Source organism: Salvelinus fontinalis, chromosome 8 (assembly GCF_029448725.1).
Source record: "Salvelinus fontinalis isolate EN_2023a chromosome 8, ASM2944872v1, whole genome shotgun sequence".
In the NCBI taxonomy this organism is placed as follows: domain Eukaryota; kingdom Metazoa; phylum Chordata; class Actinopteri; order Salmoniformes; family Salmonidae; genus Salvelinus; species Salvelinus fontinalis.
This window is the reverse complement of record NC_074672.1, coordinates 21,104,926-21,128,509: the sequence shown is the minus strand read 5'-3', so window position 1 is coordinate 21,128,509 and position 23,584 is coordinate 21,104,926. Positions and strand designations below refer to the sequence as shown.

The following is a 23,584-nucleotide window of genomic DNA, read 5'->3' as shown; positions in this document are numbered from 1 at the left end:
GAGTAAACAAAAAAGCAGCACGGACTAACTTTAAACATATCTTCTGCTTTTTTGTGTAACGATTTGTCACTTTTTGTTGGTTTTTGAAATAAATCAGAGCTAGCTAGCAACAGCAGCAGACAAACCGGTTGCCATTGCAACGGGGCAGCAGAACAGAGCAGCAGCGGCAGCAGTAGAAGAGCCCACAGACACCACGACCCCACTCCCCCTCAGAGTCCATTCTCTACCCTCCAGAGGCCAAAAATGACAACGAGGAAAGCTTTAAAACAGAAACTACTTAAGGGGAGGCCAAAAACAATTTTCACAGACCTCTACAACAGTGATTCGAGTAATTTCATCCTTCTCACTTACCAGCCAAATGTATGGCGCTCAGCAATGTGTTCTCACTACCCATCCATAAAGAAAAAGGGAATCTGTAATGGGTGGAAGCTGAAAGTCAGAGAGACAACCCTGACAGCACCATGATAACAATCAACCTCTACAAGACTGGGACTGTCATGGTGCGTAAGGTAATATTAGGCTGTTTGAAACAGACTTTCAGACCATTAAGGAGAGAGCAGAGAGGGAAGGACACTACCAGTGACATGCCCTCCCACAAGACAAACTCCACCAGCACCACCCTCACCCCTCCCAAAAAGGCACATCCAGCACCTCTTCCCACCATAGTGGAGGCCACGCCCCAGGGGGAGCGTAAACCCCTCAGTGCAGAGCAGGCTCAGGCCATCCTCACCACCATGGCTGCCATGAGTTAACCAAACTGGAGGGGGAGATGGTCCTGCTCAGGGAGAGCGTGAGCAAACAGCAACCAGACAACCACACCTTAGAGGAGCTCCTAACCAAGCTGCGAACAGAGCAGGACAGCAGCCTTGCAACACAGCTGAAAGAGATTCAGCAAGAGAGAGACCGACTCAAGAGAGCTCCAAAAAGACAGGCTGCAGGAGAGAAAGAGAACAGGCTGCAGGAGCAGCTGGATCTCCACTCCATGACCAGCCCTCACACAGCAGAGGAGCCCACCTCAACCAGCCAGACCTCCCCAACCCTGCCTGCCGCACGCCTCCCCCACAGCCTTCCACTGACAGCTGCACCAGTACAGACCAGCCACCGCCCAGCTCCAACACCAATCAGCCCCCCCCCCCCCCTCCAGTCCAGAAGAAACACTGGCTGACATCGTCCTGTTGATGGAAACAAATGGGAAGTTTGTTCAGGAGAATACATTTTTCCCCTCGACAAAACAATTAAGGTGTGGTGCCCAACAACGCAGAGTGCCATGGAACTGCTTGATAAGGCCCAGCCAAGCCACAATCATTCACATCAGAAGCAACGACCTGCGTGCTCAGCAGGAGAGGGTGGTGACTTCACTACGGGGAGTGATTGAGAAGGCCTCCGCAATCTTCCCCAACTCAAGGATCGTTGTGTCAACCCTTCTACAGAGGAAGGACTTCCACCCTGCCACAATCCAAAGAGAAATGCCAGCCTCTCCCGGGACTGTGCCCTGTGACCCAATGTACACCTATCCCACCATCCCATCCTTGATCTGAACAGTCTCTATGACCATGTTCACCTGTACAGGGAGACCGTCCCCATCCTTGCCAAGACTCAAGGAAGTTGCTTTAAAACTGCAGCCCGAGCTCTTCACCCAGGAACAGCAGAGCATTCTCCACCCCTCTGAGATCACCGAGACAACACCCTGGACCAGCACCCTGGACCCCCCCCCACCCACGACCACAGCACCACCAACCTCAATGCCCACTACAGCACAGACCACCCCAGCTTCAGACCCACCCAGACGAGGCCTACCACCCCCCTCCTCCCCACCCTAGACACACACCTGGAGGAGCCATAGCCCAGCAGGTAGAGCTATGCACAGGCTGTGAGAGGAGCAACTGGCCCAGCCCCCACCAACGAAATGAGTGACAAACAAATGCCGAGTCTACTATGCTCACATGTGATAGGCCGAGGGTCACGGTAAGATGAGCTCCACCATCCTCACACTACATCCACCCAAGTGGCATGACACAAATGCTATCTTAAATGATAAACAAATCACATTTGCATAATAAGAGTTTGTTAATTGTTTGATTGTGAGTGTTTGTCTCATTTTGGAGGTAAAGAAGAAAAAAAAGATATTTTTACGTTGCATGTTGATATTTACAAGGCTTGAAGTCCTCTGCTTTTGGGCTAAAGAGCAGAAACTCAGAGTTCCTGAAATAAATTGATGATGTTGATATTGTAGTACTATAGGAAACATGGTGCAGAGGTGGTTTACACTGGCTGTCCACTAGGTTATAGGGAGATAATCATACCATCCACTAAATTAAAAGGAATCACAGGACAGAGACTCAGGGGGAATGTTAATATGGTATAAATCTGAACTAATTCAATTGAATCCAATTCAATCAATCATTCAATTGATCAAAACAGGGGAATTCTTTATCTGGTTAAAAATCAACAAGGAGGCCATCTTCCTCTGTGCCACATACATTTCCCCCTCAGAGTCACCCTACTTCAATGAAGAGAGTTTCTCCATTCTAGAGGGGGAGATTAGCCACTTTCAGGCCCAAGACAACGTACTAGTCTGTGGAGACCTGAATGCTAGAACAGCAGAAGAACCGGACACTAACAGTCATGGGGATAAACACCTACAGGGAAGCAACAACCTTTCCTTCCCCACATACCCCCCCAGAAACAACTATGACAAAGTGAAAAACAAAAATGGAGTACAGCTCGTGAAGCTATGTCAAACACTGGGTCTGTACGTAGTCAATGGTAGGCTGAGAGGGGACTCTTTTTGGTAGGTACACCTACAGCTCATCCAGTGGCAGCAGCACTGTAGACTACTTCCTCAACGACCTAAACCCAGAGTCTCTCAGAGCCTTCAGTCAGCCCACTAACACCTCTCTCAGACCACAGTAAATCTGAGAAGAGCGGAACCCAACCATGAAGCATCACGGCCCAATAAATTACATGGTACTAAAAACAGGCCTATAGATGGAGTGCAAACAGCACAGAAATCTACCAAGAAGCAATTATTAGCCAAATACACATTCTCTCCTGGACAACTTTTTAGCCTTAACATTCTCCTACAGCAATGAAGGTGTAGCCATTTGGAACAAACTTTATATTTGACAAATTAGCCTCATTTGCTAATCTAAAGAAGCATAAGAGCAAACACAAAAGATTAGATAATGAAAAATGGTTTGATAATGATTGCAAAAATCTAAGTCATTGAGAAATATATCTAATCAAAAACACAGAATCAGACAACAAAAATCTACACCTTCAATATGGGGAAACAAACAATACAAACGCACCCTAAGAACAAAAAAGGAACACCACATTAGAAATCAGATGGTTGGAATTGAGGAATCCCATAGAATCAAACCACTTCTGGGAGAATTTAAATTAATTAAACAAACCTAAAATCAGGAGGAATTGGCTATATGTGGAGAAATCACTTTGCAAACCTCTACAGCAATATAACAAAGAGCCCAGAACAAAAAGATATTCAAGAAAAATGACAAATCCCTGAATCAGCAGTCAAAGACTATCAGAATCTGTGAATACCACAATTACATAAGAATTATTGGAAAGACAATGCACACTCCAACCCAAAAAGGCCTGTGGTGCTGATGTTTTAAATGAAAATGATTAAAAATACAGGCCACAAATTAAAATTGGCTATACTCAAACTCTTCAACATTATCCTCACTGCAGGTATTTTCCCCGATATTTGGAACCAAGGTTTGATCACACCAATCTATAAAAATGGAGAGGAATTTGCATTAACAGCAACTTGGGGAAAAATCCCTGCAGTATTATAAATAGCAGACTACATAATTTCCTTAACGGACACAACGTTCTGAGCAGAAGCCAGATTGGAATTCAAAAACATTATCGTACAACAGACCACTTTTACACCCTCCACACTAATTGACAAAAAGGTAAGCCAAAACAAAGGCAAAATCTACTCATGTTTTGTAGATTTCAAGAAAGCATTTGATTAAATTTGGCACAAAGGTATTTTTTATAAACTAATAGAACGTGGTATTGGAGGGAAAACATGTTATTAAATCAGTGTACATTAAAAACAAAATGTGCAGTTAAAATTGGTAACAAGCAATCTTCAGGGACATGTAGTGAAACATGGCTGCTCAATAAGCCCAACAGCTACATTAATGAATGGGCAGCACCTGGTCTCACCCTACTCAACACTGAAATCAAGTGTCTGCTGTATTCAGAAGACCTGGTACTACTGTCTCCCACTAAGGAGGAGTTACAGCAGCACCTAGATCATCTGCACAGGTTATGTCAGACCTGGGCTCTGACTGTTAATCTAAAAATATATATATAAATAAATATATATATGCTTCCTGGCTGATGCACATGTGGCCTGCTGGGAGGTCATTTTGCAGGGCTCTGGCAGTGCTCCTCCTTGCACAAAGGCAGAGGTAGCGGTCCTGCTGCTGGGTTGTTGCCCTCATACGGCCTCCTCCACGTCCCCTGATGTACTGGCCTGTCTCCTGGTAGCGCCTCCATGCTCTGGACACTACGCTGACAGACACAGCAAACCTTCTTGCCACAGTTCGCATTGATGTGCCATCCTGGATGAGCTGCACTACCTGAGCCACTTGTGTGGGTTGTAGACTCCGTCTCATGCTACCACTAGAGTGAGAGCACCGCCAGCATTCAAAAGTGACCAAAACATCAGCCAGGAAGCATAGGAACTGAGAAGTGGTCTGTGGTCACCACCTGCAGAACCACTCCTTTATTGGGGGTGTCTTGCTAATTGCCTATAATTTCCACCTTTTGTCTATTCCATTTGCACAACAGCATGTGAAATTTATTGTCAATCAGTGTTGCTTCCTAAGTGGACAGTTTGATTTCACAGAAGTGTGATTGACTTGGAGTTGCATTGTGTTGTTTAAGTGTTCCCTTTATTTTTTTGAGCAGTGTATATCATACACACACTTTGACAATGTAAGTAAGGAACTTGCCATGTCAAAGTGAATTAGAGAGGAGAGAAAGACACAGAGAGAACAAGAATATTTTCACAAGCTACCTCATATTGCACACCTCCATTTGAGACAGACGACAAAATGAAAAACAGAACCATTCAAAAAAGGAGGGAGGAGACCGGAGAGGAAGGAAACGCCAAACGTGCTCGGTCCTGTCCCATGGGCTTACCCCTGTGTTTTATAGGATCCACAGGAGTCTGCAGCTCTTCTGTGCAGCAGTGGGGAGGGGGCTGGGGTGCGCATGACAGCAGATGAATAGGACACTAACAGGAAGGGGAGAGGGCTACAATGGGGGGCTTGTGGTCTCTCAACCAATCCCATCCATTGGGCTCGGTTTACACCCAGTCCCTCCCTGATCCACTCGATCCATGAGCTGCAGTAGTAGCTGAGGAGAGAGAAGGGAGAGAGAGGAAGCGGAGGGAGGAGTGGATAGCCCCCAAGCGCTGGGCCTCTGAGTGAGATGACAAGCGGTCAGAGAGAGCTAAAACAGAGTCCTTTTCAAAAGCATTGCGCAGGGGAAACGCATGTGAACACCTGCACTGCAGACCCCAAGGACACACTTTACACATCAGCACTGCCCATTACGGCTTACCAGAAATTGTTTTTGCTGCAGTAAAAATTATTAAAAAGGGTAGGTAGCTTAAACGTACCCGCATGCAACATATGGATTTCCATTACACGCATCAAGTCCCCCTTGCAAAGTTACACCAAATATTTGAGCCACTACATAAAACCTCACAATTAAAAAGAAAGCCGAAATCATGTTAGAAAAATGTTTTTACGGGTGCGATGTAACATGGAGGGCCCGACAAGCCAGCCTATTCCCTATACTATAAACTGAAATAACTTCAAATGTATAACTTCTAATTAAACCTTCCATTCCCTTCCATTTCCAACTTACTTTGAATTTATTATAACAAATCAACATGCAAGGTGGCCATCTAGCCTTCTAACGTCAGCACTACAAGCCTGCTAACGTTACGTTAGCACTGCAGGAGTCAGCCAGTTGCCATCAATACCTAGCTAGAGCTGCATTAAAGTAAATCAATGTTTTGGAAATACATAACGCCATCTAACTAATTACCAAAGAATGTTCGCTATATGCAGTTATCTTACCAAGCCAGCGAGCCAGGCAGCTAACGTTAGCTATTGTGCAAACTAGCTTTTAGCCTGGTCATCCAACAACATACCCGCAGATCAAAGGCAAAGAGCAGAGACTTACAGATTGAAGGCTGGGGCACATCCGATGGTACAAGAGAGCAGGCTGAGTTACCTACAAAAATGAGGGGAAGACAGGAGCGTCACCAGGCCGAGGGAGAGAGTGAAATCTAATAAACTCAGCAACAAAAAAAAAACATCCCTTTTTCCAGGACCCTGTCTTTCAAAGATAATTCGTAAAAATGTTTAAAAAAAACCATCACAGATCATTGTAAAGGGTGTAAACACCGTTTCCCATGCTAGCTTAATAAACATGCACCTGTGGAACAGTCGTAAAAACACCAACAGCTTACAGACGGTAGGCAATTAAGGCCACAGTTATGAAAACTTAGGACACCAAAGAGGCCTTTCTACTGACTCTGGAAAAACACCAAAAGAAAGCGTGAACGTGCCTTAGACATGCTTCAAGGAGGCATGAGGACTGCAGATGTGGCCAGGGAAATAAATTGCAATGTCCGTACTGTGAGATGCTTAAGACAGCGCTACAGGGAGACAGGACGGACAGCCGATTGTCCTCGTAGTGGCAGACCACGTGTAACACCTGCACAGGATCGGTACATCCGAACATCACACCTGCGGGACAGGTACAGGATGGCAACAACTGCCCGAGTTACACCAGGAACGCACAATCCCTCCATCAGTGCTCAGACTGTCTTCAATAGGCTGAGAGGCTGGACTGAGGGCTTGTAGGCCTGTTGGAAGGCAGGTCCTCACCGGCAACAACTTCGCCTATTGGCACAAACCCACCATCGCTGGACCAGACAGGACTGGAAAAAAGTGCTCTTCACTGATGAGTCGTGGTTTTTGTCTCACCAGGGGTAATGGTCGGATTCACGTTTATCGTCAAAGGAATGAGCGTTATGCCGAGGCCTGTACTCTGGAGCGGGATCGATTTGGAGGTGGAGGGTTCGTCACAGTCTGGGGCGGTGTGTCACAGCATCACCGGACTGAGCTTGTTGTCATTGCAGGCAATCTCAACGCTGTGCGTTACAGGGAAGACATCCTCCTCCCTCATGTGGTACCCTTCCTGCAGGCTCATCCTGACATGACCCTCCAGCATGGCAATGCCACCAGCCATACTGCTCGTTCTGTGCGTGATTTCCTACAAGACAGGAATGTCAGTGTTCTGCCATGGCCAGTGAAGAGCCCGGATCTCAAACCCATTGAGCACGTCTGGGACCTGTTGGCTCGGAGGGTGAGGGCTAGGGCCATTCCCCCAAGAAATGTCCGGGAACTTGCAGGTGCCTTGGTGGAAGAGTGGGGTAACATCTTACAGCAAGAACAGGCAAATCTGGTGCAGTCCATGAGGCGGAAATGCACTGCAGTACTTAATGCAGCTGGTGGCCACCAGATACTGACTGTTACTTTTGAGCACCCCTTTGTTCAGAGACAAATTATTCAATTTCTGTTAGTCACATGTCTGTGGAACTTGTTCAGTTTATGATGTTTCAGTTGTTGAATCTTGTTATGTTCATACAAATATTTACACATGTTAAGTTTGCTTTAAATAAACGCAGTTGACAGTGAGAGGATGTTTTTTTTTGCTGAATTTAGATATATAGTGAGAGAAGAAAAAAGACTAAAGATGTCAAGTCAACTAGCACTAAGCAAAGCTGGACAAAGTGAAGACTCAATTGTTCTCAGTGGAGTACTTCAACTTTTTGTCAGCATTGAATGCTAGCACATGATTAACCAGCCATGTGGCTTCTGTCAATGTGCTTGGAAAGAGACAGTGTCAAGGTGTCCAGATCTGCCACAGCAAGCCACGTGGCCTGCCTGTTACAGACACGGCAACTCCTTACAAAACCCCTTAGGCCTAATCACAAAACCATAATGTCAGCGCTTTTTCCTAAATGCCTGAATTATACCTACACTTATGTTGTTCCATTGCAATTACACTCGTGGAAACCATTAGCGCCTTCAAAAGAAATGGTATCCACTAAGGCTGCAAGGCTACTGGGGTGTAGTGATTGAACAACAGTGAAATACTTATAAAAACTTACTCTTAAAACAAAAGTCTGCTAACTACGTGTTAACTGCACCATTTTAAAAACATAGTCTTAGCATCTGCATGGTTAAGCACATTACCGCTCCGCAATGAGTGCATAAGGGAGAGTGGGGCTAAATGTAACACCGGTCAATTGTAGGTTAAAACGCCATCTACCTCAAAAACATTTTTTTTGGAGTGACTTAAAATTGTGATACATTTTTTAGTTGAGAAAGAGTAACGGCAACCAGGGGAAGTGTTGGGGGGGGGATAGTGACATGAATTAGTACAAGCAAGTGGCGTCTTACCCCGGGTGGCAATTTAGTCAAAGTTACTTTAACAGATAGGCCTACATTATATTCAATGTTTATGCAAGTTTTTTGAGACCAAAATAATCAATAGCATAATAACTAGTTAAAAGATCACATTTGGAATCTGGCTAATGATTAGCCCTATGAGGTAAATGCAGATGGGGAACCCCATTATTTCAACAAATCATTTTTCTAATGTGTTACTGGGCTCATGGTGTCACCATTTTATTTGTGTTCATTTTGGAGTAGAATGTCCTTTTAAAAAGTCACTAGAACTGAGCTTCAGTCCTACATAACAATTATGGGAGATCATTGCTGTTATTGCAGTTAACGTTGTAGGAATATTGACAACATATCTTGACTACATAACAAATGAATGCGCACGTCTGTCTATGGGAAGACTAAGCCTGCACTGGTTCTAACTGGAGATTCTGATTGGAGTCAACACCAGTATGATTGAAATGCATGTTTTTTTTCCATTGCAGATGGCTGAAAAGAGAATTATAAGTGTGGTGTGGGACCATTTCACACAACTAACACAAGGAGTGGCACTGTGTAATTCATGAGTCAGCATGGGATCGGACACAGCGAAAGGTAAAAACATCACAAATACCATACCTGGAAATATCTAATGCAGCAGACAAGAAAAGAGAACAATAAAAACAAAATTCCAGCTCAATCCACTCTTCCATAGATGTTTGAGAGACAGGCCAAGTAGCAGAACACGGACAACAGGTCCAAAAACATTGAAAAAGTGTTAACAGAGATGATCGCTTGCCCTTTAGCGTTGTTTCAGGTGTACGCTTCAAGCATGTAATGGCCACTGCCGAACCTAGATACACCCTGAAAAGTGAAATTCTACAGCACAGAAATGCCTGTACTTCACCACTGACTGCTGGTCAGGAACGACTGAGTCACTGATGAGTTTGAAATTGAATACGCCAGCAAGCGGTCCTAAATACCAAAGTAATACATCAGTCAGATGTCCCTGGGCATGCTGGATGAAATGAGGCATAGCCAAGGACGGCATGATTCTTGTCCTCAGAAACAGGGGGGGACAACATGGTCAAAGGGATGAGAATCACTGAGATACCAGACTTTAGCTGCAGTGACCATACACTCAGCCAGAGGGCAGTGATGAAAATCATTGAAATGCTGAAATCCTGTGCAACCCATTTTGGCCAAAAAGTGACTCTGATATCCAAAAGGACCTTGGCCTCCTTGAACAAAGGACCATTCAAGACTGCTCCACTCAGTGGAACTCAACCCTCCATTTGCTGGAGAGATCACTGGAAAAGAAGAGGGCTCTTAACCTCTACACGGGGGAGAATGGAGGGTTCTGAAAGCTGATCAACACAAAATTAGTTGAAACACTGACACCAATAGAAGGTTAGACTGAAGATGAGCCACTACAAGTCCTCCGTCTTCTGTATCATTCCAAGCCTCCAAGTGTTAAAGACGCTCTCTTCCAAGATGAAGGACAATAAGGCAGGAGATGGAGAGCCTGCTTGTCTCTTAGCTCCTTGCTATAAAAGAGCCACCCTTCCTCCTCTGCAAATACTCTAACCAAGGATTGGCTAAAAGAATAAGTTGACCAAGAAGAGCCGGCTGCCACATAGGAATAAGGGTAAAACGTCTCGGAGGAGTCACTAGAGGGCACGGAGACACAGGAGGAAGGGAGGTACCCAAAAAAGCCACAGAACAAAATCTCATTTTATTTGTCACATGGGTTGAATACAACAGGTGTAGACCTTCCTGTGAAAAGCTTACTTACAAGCCCTTAACTCCATTTCGTGAACTGCATTGCAGGTTAAGAAAATATTGACTAAATAAACACTTCTTTTTTTTTTTAAACACGAAAATTACAAAACAATAATGACACTATAGACAGGGGATACCGGTACCAAGTCAATGTGCGGGGGTACAGGTTAGTCGAGATCATTTGTAAAGTGAATATGCATAGATAATAAACAGCGAGTAGCAGTGTAATTTAAATAGTCCGGGTGGCCATTTGATTAATTGTTCAGCAGTCTTATGGCTTGGGGGTAGAAGCCGTTAAAGGAGGCTTTTGGTCCTAGACTTGGCGCTCCAGTACCGCTTGCCATGCAGAAGCAGAGAGAATAGTCTATGACTTAGGTGACTGGAGTCTGACAACTTTTTGGGCCTTCTCTGACCGCCTGGTAGAGGTCCTGGATGGCAGGAAGCTTGGCCCCAGTGATGCACTGGGCTGTATGCACAACCCTCTGTAATGCCTTACAGTCAGATGCCGAGCAGTTGCCATACCAGACGGTAAAGCAACCGGTCAGGATGCTCTCGATAGTGCAGCTGTAGAACCTTTTGAGGATCTGAGGACCCATTGCAAATCTTTTCAGTCTCCTGAAGGGGAATAGGTTTTGTCGTGCCCTCTTCACAATTGTCTTAGTGTGTTTGAACCATGATAGTTGGTTGGTGATGAGTACACAAAAGAACTTGAAACTCTCAACCTGCTCTACTTCAGCCCTGTGGATGTTATTGGGGGTTTGTTTGGCCCTCCTTTTCCTTTAGTCCACAATCAACTCCTTTGTCTTGCTCACATTGAGAGAGAGGTTGTTGCTCCCAATAGGCTGTCTCATAGTTGACAACAGTGATGGGCATGATCACTGACGTCAGAAAACTTAAATGGTGTTGGAGTTGTAGTCGTACCTGGCCACGTAGTCGTGGGTGAACAGGGAGTACAGAAGGGGACTAAGCACACACACCTGAGGGGCTCCAGTGTGGCAGATGTGTTGTTGCCTACCCTTACCACCTGGGGATGGCTCGTCAGGAAGTCCAGGATCCAGTTGCAGAGGGAGGTGTTTTGTCCCAGGGTCCTTAGCTTAGTGATGAGTTGTGTGTGTGTACACTGTTGTTGAACACTGAGCTGTAGTCATAGGGGTTTCTTTTGTCCAGGTGGGAAAGGGCTGCGTGAAGTGCGATTGAGATGGCGTCTATGGATCTGTTGGGATCTGTCTAGGGTTTCCGGCATGGGTCTAGGGTTTCCTGCATGACGCTGTTGATGTGAGCCATGAACAGCCTTTCAAAGCACTTCATGGCTACCGATGTGAGTGCTACGTGGTGGTAATCATTTAGGCAGGTTACCTTCGCTTTCTTGGGCACAGGGACCATGGTGGTCTGTTTGAAACATGTAGGTATTACACAGAGTCGGTCAGGGAGAGGTTGAAAATGTCAGAAGACACTTGCCAGTTGGTCCGAGCATGCTCCGAGTACACGTCCTGGTAATCTGTCTAGAGCCGCAGCACTGTGAATGCTGACCTGTAAAGGTCTTGCTCACATCGGCTACGGAGAGCGTGATCACAGTCGTCCAGAATATCTGGTGCTCTCATGCATGCGTCAATGTTGCTTACCTCAGAGAGCATAAAAAAAAGGCTTTTAGCTCGTCTGGTAGGCTCGCGTCACTGGGCAGCACGCGGCTGGGTTTACCTTTGTAGTCCGTAATAGGTTTGCAAGCCTTGACAACATCAGACAAGTGTCAGAGCCGGTGTAGTAGGATTCAATCTTTGTTCTGTATTGACACTTGGCCTGTTTGATGGTTAGTCAGAGCATAGCGGGATTTCTTATAAGCATCTAGATTAGTGTCCCACTCCTTGAAAGCAGCAGCTCTAGCCTTTAGCTTGGTGCGGATGTTGCCTGTAATCCATGGCTTCTAGTTGGGAAATGTACATACGTTCACTGTGGGGACGACGTCATCGATGCACTTATTGATGTAGCCTGTGACTGAGGTGGTAAACTCCTCAATGCCATTGGATGAATCCCAGAATATATTCCAGTCTGTGCTAGCAAAACAGTCCTGTAGCATCCGCGTCATCTGACCACTTCCGTACTGAGCAAGTCACTGGTACTTCCTTCTGTAATTTCTGCTTGTTGGCAGGAATCAGGAGGATAGAATTATGGACAGATTTGCCAAATAGAGAGAGAGCTTTGTATGCATTTCTGTGTGTGGAGTAAAGGTGGTCTACAGTTTTTTGCCCCTCTTGCACATGTGACATGCTGGTAGAAATGAGGTAAAACAGATAAGTTTAATGTAGGCAAAGTCCCCGGCCACTAGGAGCGCCACTTCTGGATGAGCATTTTCTTGTTTGCTTACGGCCTTATACAGCTCATGATTGCGGTCTTTGTGGTGGCATCGGTTTGTGGTGGTAAATAGACAGCTATGAATAAAATAAATGAGAACTCTTATCATGAGGTACAGCTTATCATGAGGTATTCTACCTTTAATATTAGACGTCGCACACCAGCAGTTGACATAGACACTCCCCCGCCCTCATCTTACCAGATGTAGCTGCTCTGTCCTGCCAATGCACGGATAAGCCAGCCAACTCTACATTATCCGTGACGTCGTTTAGCCACATCTCGGTAAAACATAAGATCTTACAGTATTACAGGCTCAGTCTAGTCAGGGTCTCATTGACAGAATGTAACAGACTCTACTTGGACACCACACCTTGTCAGCAATGAGGAGTTGTGGCCAGCCTTGAGGTGAAAATTATCTCAAAGAGCCAGTGATAGACCTAAGGAAGGATAATCCACTTTAGTGGTGGAAATACAATGTGGCAAGCTTCAGCCTACGCACTCCTGCAAGAAAATTCCTGTCCCCCAACATCCTCCGTTCCAAATTAACGGGTCTTTAGAGACGTTGGCGCCATTTACGAGAAGAAAAGAAAAGAAGCAGGCTCACAGGGGACAATGCTTCTGATGCTCCTGGACTGGGACTATTAAACCCTATACTGGTAACCCGTAGACTTCAGTCTGTAGACAAGCTGTAAACAAAGAAATAGCACATTCAAGGATGGTCTGGTCAGTGTCGGATTAGTCTGAAAATTAAAATCCATGTCCTGCACAATTTTTTTTTTATTTATTTTTTTACTTCTGATGGGCTCAGTGCACTTCATTAAAAACATTTTCTTAGCACTTATATTTTACAAATGTTTCAAAACTGCTGAAAACTGAATTTCCTCAAATGTAGAATCCATACAGCAGTTGCAGAGATGGGACAAGACTAACTGCCAATTGGATTTCACAAAATTGGAGAGAGAAAAAAAAGGGGGTAAAACTTTATTTTTCTCCACTGCAGTCAAGCATTGATCATCATGTCACCAGAATAGGACCCTCGATACATATTGGAAAGGAGCATCAAGATCATTATGCATTTCGCCACCCTGTAGCCTAAAAAACTGCCTGGTTTCCCAAGTCGTAATGGGAGGACCACACACCATATCACATGACTCCAAGTTTACTTCGATATGATGGTAATTATATAAAATATTTGCGCATTTTTTTTTTTTTTTAATAATTCACCATTTCTCACATTATAATTTTACAGACAAAGATCCCACCATGTCAAACAAATTGTCGGCATTTGTAAAATTTACCGAAAACTTTTTTTACGTCACAGCTGTTGAGATTTTGTTTTTAATATACATTATGACTTCATTCACAAACTCTGGATATAAATGTGGTTTGAGACAAACAGAACCCAGCAGGTTGCAAAGTAAAGCTTTCCTAGCTACGTTCTGATGTATCGGTTGCCGGTGATTGGCCCAAATTCATGTGCCGCCAGCCCCATTCAATGACAAGTGCTAGCTTGCTAGCTGTGTGGTACTGCTTGATGAAACTGCGGTGAGAGGCTGCCCTGCATTGGCTGTATTGTGCCAGCGTCAAATTTAGTAATTGGAAGTTTTCACTTGGAAGAATAAAACCAGAATTCAGTGGCTACAGCACTACAATAGATAAAAGCGTAGCTAAATACTATTGAATTGAAAATGTGTCTTAACCATCTTGCCGTGCAGCTGGCTAGCAGGTCAGTCACACTTCTAAGCCTAGACTAATTATTTGCAGGAAGCAGTATAGTTTATCCTCCCATCACTAGAGTATATCATCAACACCAAAAATAACATTACAATGCAGTGTTGTGTTCGAGACCACCTAAAGTTAAACCAATTCAAGACCGGAGAAAAGAGAAGCCGAGTCAAGACCAATACCGGAGGGGGACAAGGGGTCCTAGACAGAGTCAAGACCAGAAAAATCCAATTCAAGACCATGATTGTAATTGTCAAACCACCACCATAATAACAGTACAAAATGTCCAGTATTTCTGTGTTCATAATTCAGAACATATCGATTCTTTACACATTCAGACTAGTGAAAACAAAGAGCCACTAACCCTAACAGTGGGGAACAAAGGGCCTTCTACGCCGTCAGAGAAGGGCTAAGGATTTATATATATTTTTTAATATTATTTTCAACGATGTTCTGACTTAACCCTTTACTTTCCAACAAAAACTGAAGATTAGATATTTTTTTCCCTTCAATCAGGATTTTTCTTTGCCGTCTCTGGGGAGATACAAGCTAGCTAAGTCAGCCATTGGATAGAACATCAGAAGCTAGATAAAAGGCATCTGCCATTCAACTTTATTAGGGCAACATTTTGGAGTGACAGTGGAATCAACCAATCAGGTTGACTTAATGAATAGGACTGTTTTTACAAAAACGTATGGAAACTTCTGCCTTCTTGAAGGCCAACAGGTCATTGCGCAATAGCGAGCAGTAGTTTTCCAACGGTCTTGCTAGCTAGCTTTTGTTGTCGGCTAGTTTGCAGCGGCTGCAGCAGGTGTTGTCAAAGAGGATGCTGTTCCTAATTTGTTAGCTTCTCCCTTTTCAAGAATAACTTTCAATAATAAGTTCAGTTTCAAATGATCATCAGCTGGTTAGTGGAAATGTGTTTAGTGCAGTACGCTTGCGGTTAGCCATCTCTTAAAATAACGTGTGAAAAAATGTTGCATTTAAAGTGCAACTGACAGCATTTTAGCAACATTAAATCTTATTCAAATATATTCATATACAGCCCCAGGATGACTATGACAAACAAAAATCAGACAAGAGACCAGACATTGTAATTTTCACAAATTCTTAGAATGTTTGGGAATTACGTATACTAAGGCATTTGTGAATGCAATAGTGGGAAAGCGGCCGTGCGTTTGGACAATTAGGCACTGCAGTAAATAAAACATCCGTCTTGTCCAGGACAGGAGTCTACATGGCCAATCAGAGCTACAGTAGACCTTTACACCAACAAGCCATTTGCCACACGGGCCAACCATCATTCACTTTGAACTGGACTGTGTGTTTACAGGCAGTTGTAACAGCGCAACTTTAGATCATTAGAACGCATTCGCCAAAAGCCACAAAATACACTTGAATGGATATCTGCAGATATGTCAACACCACAGGAGCCCTCTTACATTTGGGAACTTTACAGTCCTATTGATAAAACAACCATGAGAAAGGTAGGCTCTCTCTCCTGCAGACCATGCTGGTCATTTATGAACAGCTTGGCCATGTTCTGTTATAATCTCCACCCGGCACAACCAGAAGAGTACTGGCCACCCCTCATAGCCTGGTTCCTCTCTAGGTTTCTTCCTAGGTTTTGGCCTTTCTAGGGAGTTTTTCCTAGCCGCCGTGCTTCTACACCTGCATTGCTTGCTGTTTGGGGTTTTAGGCTGGGTTTCTGTACAGCACTTCGAGATATTAGCTGATGTACGAAGGGCTATATAAAATAAATTTGATTGATAGATTATGCATATCAACAAGATTAACAACTAATGTTAGAGCAAGATGAGCTAAATTCTCATTAAGGAACATTAGACAAGGCCTCCAGGGTGGTGCAGTGGTCTAAGGCACTGCATCGCAGTGCTAGCTGTGCCACCAGAGATTCTGGGTTCTGTTGCAGCCGGCCGTGACCGGGAGGCCCACAGGGCGGCGCACAATTGGCCCAGCGTTGTCCGGGTTAAGGAGGGTTTGGCCGGCAGGGAAATCCTTGTCTCATCGCGCACTAGCGACTCCTGTGGCGGGCCGGGCACAGTGCACGCTGACCAGATCGCTAGGTGTACAGTATTTCCTCCGACACATTGGTGCGGCTGGCTTCCGGGTTGGATGCGCGCTGTGTCAAAAAGCAGTGCGGCTTGGTTGGGTTGTGTTTTGGTAGACGCATGGCTCTCGACCTTCACCTCTCCCGAGTCCGTACGGGAGTTGCAGCGAGGAGACAAGACTAACCACTACCAATTGGATACCATGAAATTGGGGAGAAAAAGGGGGTAAAAATAAATAAAAAATACGAACATTAGACAAACCAAACTTTCAGCTAATTGGCCGTTAAAATTTCACTGTTAAACGATGGGGAATTGTAGCCTCCTCGTCCTTCTGCATGCTTGTCCCAACCAAGCAAACTGGCTAGCTAGCAAGCTACTTCCAGTCACAAATGAGAGAACACCTCACTCTGGCAATTTTACTTGCTGTAGCAGAGCTGGTTACATGTTATCTAGAGCGTTCTTGACTAACTACATCTTTTTTTTGCCTACGTTTACTGACACCGGTCATATTCAGCAGGTCGTAAAATGCATCAGTTCTGCGGTTTGGCACATTCAGACCAGAGTTCTCTGAAATCAGAGTACATAGCCAGAGTGAATTTGCAAACACAAAAGATATGCTAACTGTAGGAGTCACTCAAGTTAAACTGGCATCTCCAGCTGTAGCCACTGAAAAAACAATGAGTGGAAAAAGTCACTCACCCACTTCAACGGCATGACATCCCCCTAACACCTTGCTAGCTAACGTTAGGCTTTGTGTTCTCAGCTTACTACATAGATACGCTAGCCTATTAGCCACGTTATGACTGCCTTGTGATCATTGCCTTCGCTAAGTTTGATTGTATTGACATTCCCAGCCTTGTTACATTTGTCAGTTTTTGTCCAGAATATTGAGTCACTAATCAAATGTCATCAATAATCAACTGACTGGCTTCCTTGATGTCTATAGTATTCTCTCAGGTATGCAATCTGGTTTCCGCTCAGGTTATGGATGTGTCACTGCAACCTTAAAAAGGTCCTAAATGATGTCACCATTGCAATGTTGTGCTGCTATTTTTATTGACTTGGCCAAAGCTTTTGATACGGTAAACCATTCCCTTCTTGTGGGCCGGCTAAGGAGTATTGGTGTCTCAAACCAGGCTTCTGGCCTGGTTTGCTAACTACTCTCAAGGAGTGCAATGTATAAAGTCAGAACATCTGCTGTCTCAGCCACTGCCTGTCAGAAAGGGAGTACACCCCACTCGGGAGTCCCAATAGAACATCTTTACTGGTATTGTCCATCAGTGGCTCGCAATTGGAGTCAGGTCCAGGAATGGTTGTTAGGGCATAATATCTTTATACACTTGAGTAAAGTATTAATTTGTAGCGCAATATTGGTAGAAGTGCTACAAATTAGGGAGGTTCAGGACCCTCGTAAGATATCATACTAAAATGGAGGGATGAACTGTAGAAATGGCAAAATGGCCTTATACTGGGAAAGACCGGTTACTCTGTGGACATTGGAGGGTTGGAGTATAGATCAGAATGAATGGTGGATTGGCCAGTGCGCTTGAAAATCCAGCACTTGAAAAAGAGTAAATTAGGAATATGCATAATTATTTTAACTACAGGTACCGTAGTCATTTTACCCCACAAAATAAAGTCCCATCCTCATGAAATAGTGTTATGTGTTCCTGAGAAGCTTCTCGAAAAAAACATGGAATACAAAGTATAAAACCAGAACCAAAGTTTAATTTTGACCCCCAACACACTAGAACAGGGGTCTCAAACAGGTCAATCACGAGCTACCAGTTGCTCACAGACCACCTAAGAGTAGCCCACCAAACTAGTCTGAAAGTACATGCAATTTTCATGTGTTCCAACAAATAGAGTCATAAACAAATCTCTCAAGGATCAGACACCGTAAGCTCCCAGCTACTATCTAACCAATGCAAAAATGTACATTGTCCCACCCCTGGTTAGCCACTATTGCCTTACACAGCCAAACCTAACACAATATCTGGCAAATCATTTCCAGCAATATTGCCCCTTTTGGTCTGTGTGTTGCAGACGTTTGTCTATGACTGTGTGTAGCCAGTAATGATGGGTCGTTCGAACAAACAACTTTTTGGTGAAAGCCGGGATCCAAATCACATAGTAAAAATACCCCTTCATTTGGCTCCCTGATATGCATACTTTTACTACTGCTGTTTGAGCTCCAGACATCTGCAGATAAATTATAAAAACAGTCTCTGAAGATGGTAGTTCCTCAGCGCAGGAATAATATAGTGAGAAGATAATGAGGCTATCTTCATTTTTTTCTTTGGCATGCCATCTAATAATTTAGTAATGTAAAAATGTATTTGAACTCACATTTCACGATCTGACATAATAGCAGGCAACGTTTTAGGCTTTAAAATTTAGTGTGAGTATTTTTTCATGACTTTAGGTCAATTTCAAAGCATTAACTTAGCAAAGAGAAGTTTGGGAGCCAAATGATCCAGCTCACAGAAAGACACGGAATGCCCGTCACTAGTAGCCAGTTGATTTGATAAGCTTCGTGGGCTGCTGGAAATACTTCCCTCAACCTTCTCAATTAAATGTTAACTACAAAGAAGGATTACCTGGCAGAGGTACAGTGCATTCGGAAAGTATTCAGACCCCTCGACTTTTTCCACATTACAGGCCTTATCCTAAAATTGATTAATTAAAACAAATTCCTCAGCAACACACACACACACACACCCCTTAATGACAATGCAGAAAAAACAGGTTTAGATATTTTTGCAAACTTATAAAAGAAATTGAACATAAATATTACAAAAGGTATTCAGAACCTTTACTCAGTACTTTGTTGAAGCGCCTTTGGTAGCGATTACAGCCTTGAGTATGACGCTACAAGCTTTGCACACCTGTATTTGGGGAGTTTGTTTTTTTCAGGTCTCTCCAGAGATCTTCGTTTGGGTTCAAGTCCAGGCTCTGGCTGGGCCACTCAAGGACATTGAGACTTGTGCCAAAGCCACTCCTGGGTTGTCTTGGCTGTGTGCTTAGGGTTGCTGTTGTTCTGTTGGAAGGTGAACCTTCACCCGTCTGAGGTCCTGAGCGCTCTGGAGCAGGTTTTCATCAAGGATCGCTGTACTTTGCTCCGCTTTTAGCAAACTCCAAGTGGGCTGTCATGTGCGGCCTGATTGGTGGCATGCTGTAGTGATGGGAGAACCTTTCAGAAGGACAACAATCTCCACAGAAGAACTCTAGAGCTCGGTCAGAGTGAACATCTTGTTCTAGGTCACCTCCCTGACCAAGGCCCTTCTCCCCGATTACTCAGTTTGGCTCATCGGTCAGCTCTAGGAAGTGTCTTGGAGGTTCCAAACTTATTCAATTTAAGAATGATGGAGGCCACTGCGTTCTTGGGGACCTTCAATGCTGCAGAAATGTTTTGGTACCCTTCCCCAGATATGTGCCTCGACACAATCCTGTCTCAGAGCTCTATGGACAATTCCTTCGACCTCATTGCTCGGTTTTTGCTCTGACATGCACTGTACACTGTGGAACCTTATATATAGACAGGTGTGTGCCTTTCCAAATTATGTACAATCAATTGAATTTACCACAGGTGGACTCCAATCAAGTTGTAGAAACATCTCAAGGGTGATCACACAATACCATACCCCATACTATCAAAGTGAAATTATGTTATTTGAAATTGACAAATTAAATAAAGATGTAAAGCTGACATGTGTTGAGTCAATAAGTATTCAAACCCTTTGTTATGGCAAGCCTAAATAAGTTCAAGAGTAAAAAGTTGCATGGACTCACTGTTTGCAATAAGTATTTAACTTTTTTTTTTTATGACTGCCTCATCTCTGTAAACTACACATGCAATTATGTGTAAGGTTCCTCAGTCAAACAGTGAATTTCAAACAAAGCCCAGGGATGATTTTCAATGCCTTGTAAAGGGCACCTATTGGTAGATGGGTTAAAAAATAAAATAATTAAAAGACAAAGATTGAATATCCCTTTGAGCGCGGTGAAGTTATTAATGACAGTTTGGATGGTGTATCAATACACCCTATCACTACAAAGATACAGGCATCCTTCCTAACTCAGTTACCGGAGAGGAAAGAAAACACTTATGGATTTCACTATGAGGCAAATAGTGACTTTGAAACAGTTAAGAGTTTAATAACTGTGATAGGAGAACACAACATTGTAGTAACTCCACAATACTAATGTAATACAGTGAAAAAAAGCAAGCTTGTACAGAATAAAACATATTCCAAAACATGCATAATGTTTGCAACAAGATACTAAAGTAATACTGCAAGAAATATGGCAAAGTAACTCACTTTTTGTTCTGAACACAGTGTTATGTTTGTGGCAAATCCAACACATTACTGACTACCACTCTCCATATTTTCAAGCATAGTTGTGGGTGTCTGCGTCATGCCATGGGTATGCTTGTAATTGTTAAGGACTAGGGAGTTTTACAGGCCATACAATTAACGGAATGGAGCTAAGCACAGGCTAAATCCTTGAGGAAAACCCAGTTTAGTCTGTGTTCCACCAGACACTGGGAGATGATTTCACCTTTCAGCAGGACAAGAACCTAAAAACACAAGGCCAAATCTACACTGGAGTTGCTTACCAAGAAGACAATGCACATTCCTGAGTGCCAGAGTTTTGAAAATAATAAATGGGCAAATATTGTACAATCCAGGTCTGCAAAGCTCTTAGACTTACCCAGAAAGACACATAGCTGTAATCTCTGCCAAAAGAAATTCTACCATGCATTTACTCAGGGTGTGAATACTTACAGTATGTGAATGAGACATTTCTGTATTTCATTTTCAATAAATGTGCAAAAATGTTTTCACTTTGTCATGATATGGTATTGCATGAAAATATTTCTCACCCATGTTGAAATCAGGCTATAACAAAATGTGGAATAAGTCAAGAGGTATGAATAATCTTCTGAGTATCATAAGTGTGTTGCGTCTCACCCGATTTGAGAAGTTTGATGTGTTCTGTGTGTCACTTCGGAACAGGGCACCCCTCAGGGAAGTAATATCTGGCGTTTCGTGGGAATTTGATGTTGCAGACAAGAAAAATATTCCTGGAGTGATTTATGTTAGTCAGATGAATTGTGTGGTGAATGAAGAAAAAGTTAAGAGTATCTATTCTTTTGTTTTTTGATATGGAGTCTCTCCCTACTCAAGTGCAGTTGGGTTATATGAACTACAGAGTCGGAGCACTTGTTCCAATACCAACGTAGTGTGATCATTGTAACGCTTTTGGACATGTTTCAAGTGTTTGCATTAGAGAGAAGCCGAGATGTCCAAGTTGTGGAAAAGATCATGTCATGCATTTTAAAAGTGATATATGTGACATGTTGCAATTCTGGTGGGAACCATGAACCCATGGCTTTGGAATGCCCAACAAGGGTGAAACAAGGGTGAAAGAGAAGAGGTGGCCAAAGTCTGGGCTGTCCAGAGCATTTCATATGCATCTAAAATGGTTGATGTTTCAAATGGTGCGCCTGAAGAGTCCAAAGAAAAACGTTCACTGGTTGCCCTTCCAACAGCAGGACCCAGATATGTTCAAGGTTAAGAAGGTGGACTTTGTGGCCTTTATAGCTATGGTGATTAATGGCACTGCCAAGGTGGAGAGAAAATCCAGGAAAATATATATAATTGTGGATGCAGCAGAACGGTTGCTAGGACTGAAAGACTTCTCGGCAGAGGAGTTGCATGGAGTATTGTCACAAGCAGTACCACCCTCAATTAAGTCATAGAGCCTGAGAAGGGAGATAGAGATTTGAAGGAAGGGAGTATATTTTTATTGCTTTATTTTGGGTGGATTAAATTAGGTTCCTTATCACATATGGGTTTTATTTTTACCTTGGTTTGTTAACCCCGTCCAGTTGGTGGAGGTAATAAACTTTTGGGGGTTGTAGTCTGCCAAAAAACCCACAGAAGAAGAATTAGCGTCTAGTCTGTCAGAAAGCCACACGAAGAAGTTGTTCACACGCAGCCAACCGTGGGCGAAGCTAACAACTGAAAATCCTACATACACAAGGGTTTTCAAGCGCTACCAAGGGTCCTAGCTTCAAAGCTAGCTGTGGCTGGCTTGCAGTCTCTGCTGTGAAATAATCGAGTTGAGTAACTAACGTTAGCTAGCCTTACGCAAGCTGGCTAGCTAACTTAAAAGCAATTTTCTTACCTGATGTGGCATATCACCCTTCTTTACTTTGCTGGGTATCGGGACTGAAACTTGAAGCCAGTTCAAGAATTCTCTAAAGATTTTGTAACGTTATCTGGTGACCGTATTCTTCGTTCAATGGAAACTTTTCTGGTGTTTAACTGTGAAAGAAATGACAATGCGTTACACAAAACTAACGTCAATCGGCTAGCTATGATTAGGATACGATAAATCAAAGCAACATATATTTATATGCATAATAACAAAAGTTACCTAACGTTACTCTGATATTCCATCAAGAACCATATTTGCTAAGTAGCTATATTACAATGCTAGAATACCCCATTTAACATTACCAAATTGATCGCACTAAAATGACATAGTTAGCTACATTGTTCTGTCAAAATTAGCGAGAGCTAGCCGCGCTGTTCAAGCGTACAGCGTTACGCGAGCCAATAACTTCAGTCTCAAACGCAACAAAAACACATTGCTCAGCCAGCGCCTCGTTCTCAAATGTAAACACATTGCTCAGCCAGCGCCTCGTTCTCAAATGTATTTGAAACGTGCATGTTATGAAGACCAAATGCTAAACTCAATCGCAAAACAACTCACGGTAATCAATCAGTACGAAGAGGCACGTCTTTAGTCTAACCCTGAATAAACACCATTCTGCTTTGTCCCGCCCCATAGTTTTGCAGAAATTGCACATCAATACATATATCACCGCGAGCAACCAATCATAACTAACGTGTAAGAATAGTGTCTTATTTTAATTGGACAGGAGCATGACAGGCTCACTTTTCTGGTCGAATAGAACCAGCGATATTAGAGAAAGGAGGAGAAGGGAATCCCATTGGGCAATGAATGGAGGAACGTATAACTTATTCTAGTATTTTAATTCCCATCCTAATTCAATGCGTATAACGCTCCACCCTGCAGACTGTCGACCAATCGCGTTCCGGTTGTCATGGTAAG

At 43.5% G+C, this 23,584-nt stretch overlaps 1 protein-coding gene across 3 annotated transcripts in view; it reads right to left on the bottom strand.

Annotated features, from left to right (window-relative positions):
* The window catches only part of LOC129860857 (vitamin D3 receptor A-like), a 117,353-nt gene extending 94,043 nt beyond the window's left edge, over nucleotides 1-23,310 (bottom strand). For 2 of the 3 annotated variants that reach the window (XM_055931710.1, XM_055931712.1), the window contains exons 1-2: nucleotides 22,883-23,215; nucleotides 22,631-22,770 (exon numbers count right to left, since the gene is read on the bottom strand). The gene's annotated coding sequence lies outside the window, so the exon portion shown is untranslated. The other variant, XM_055931711.1, reaches the window with a different exon arrangement.
* Nucleotides 23,311-23,584: the final 274 nt, after the last annotated feature.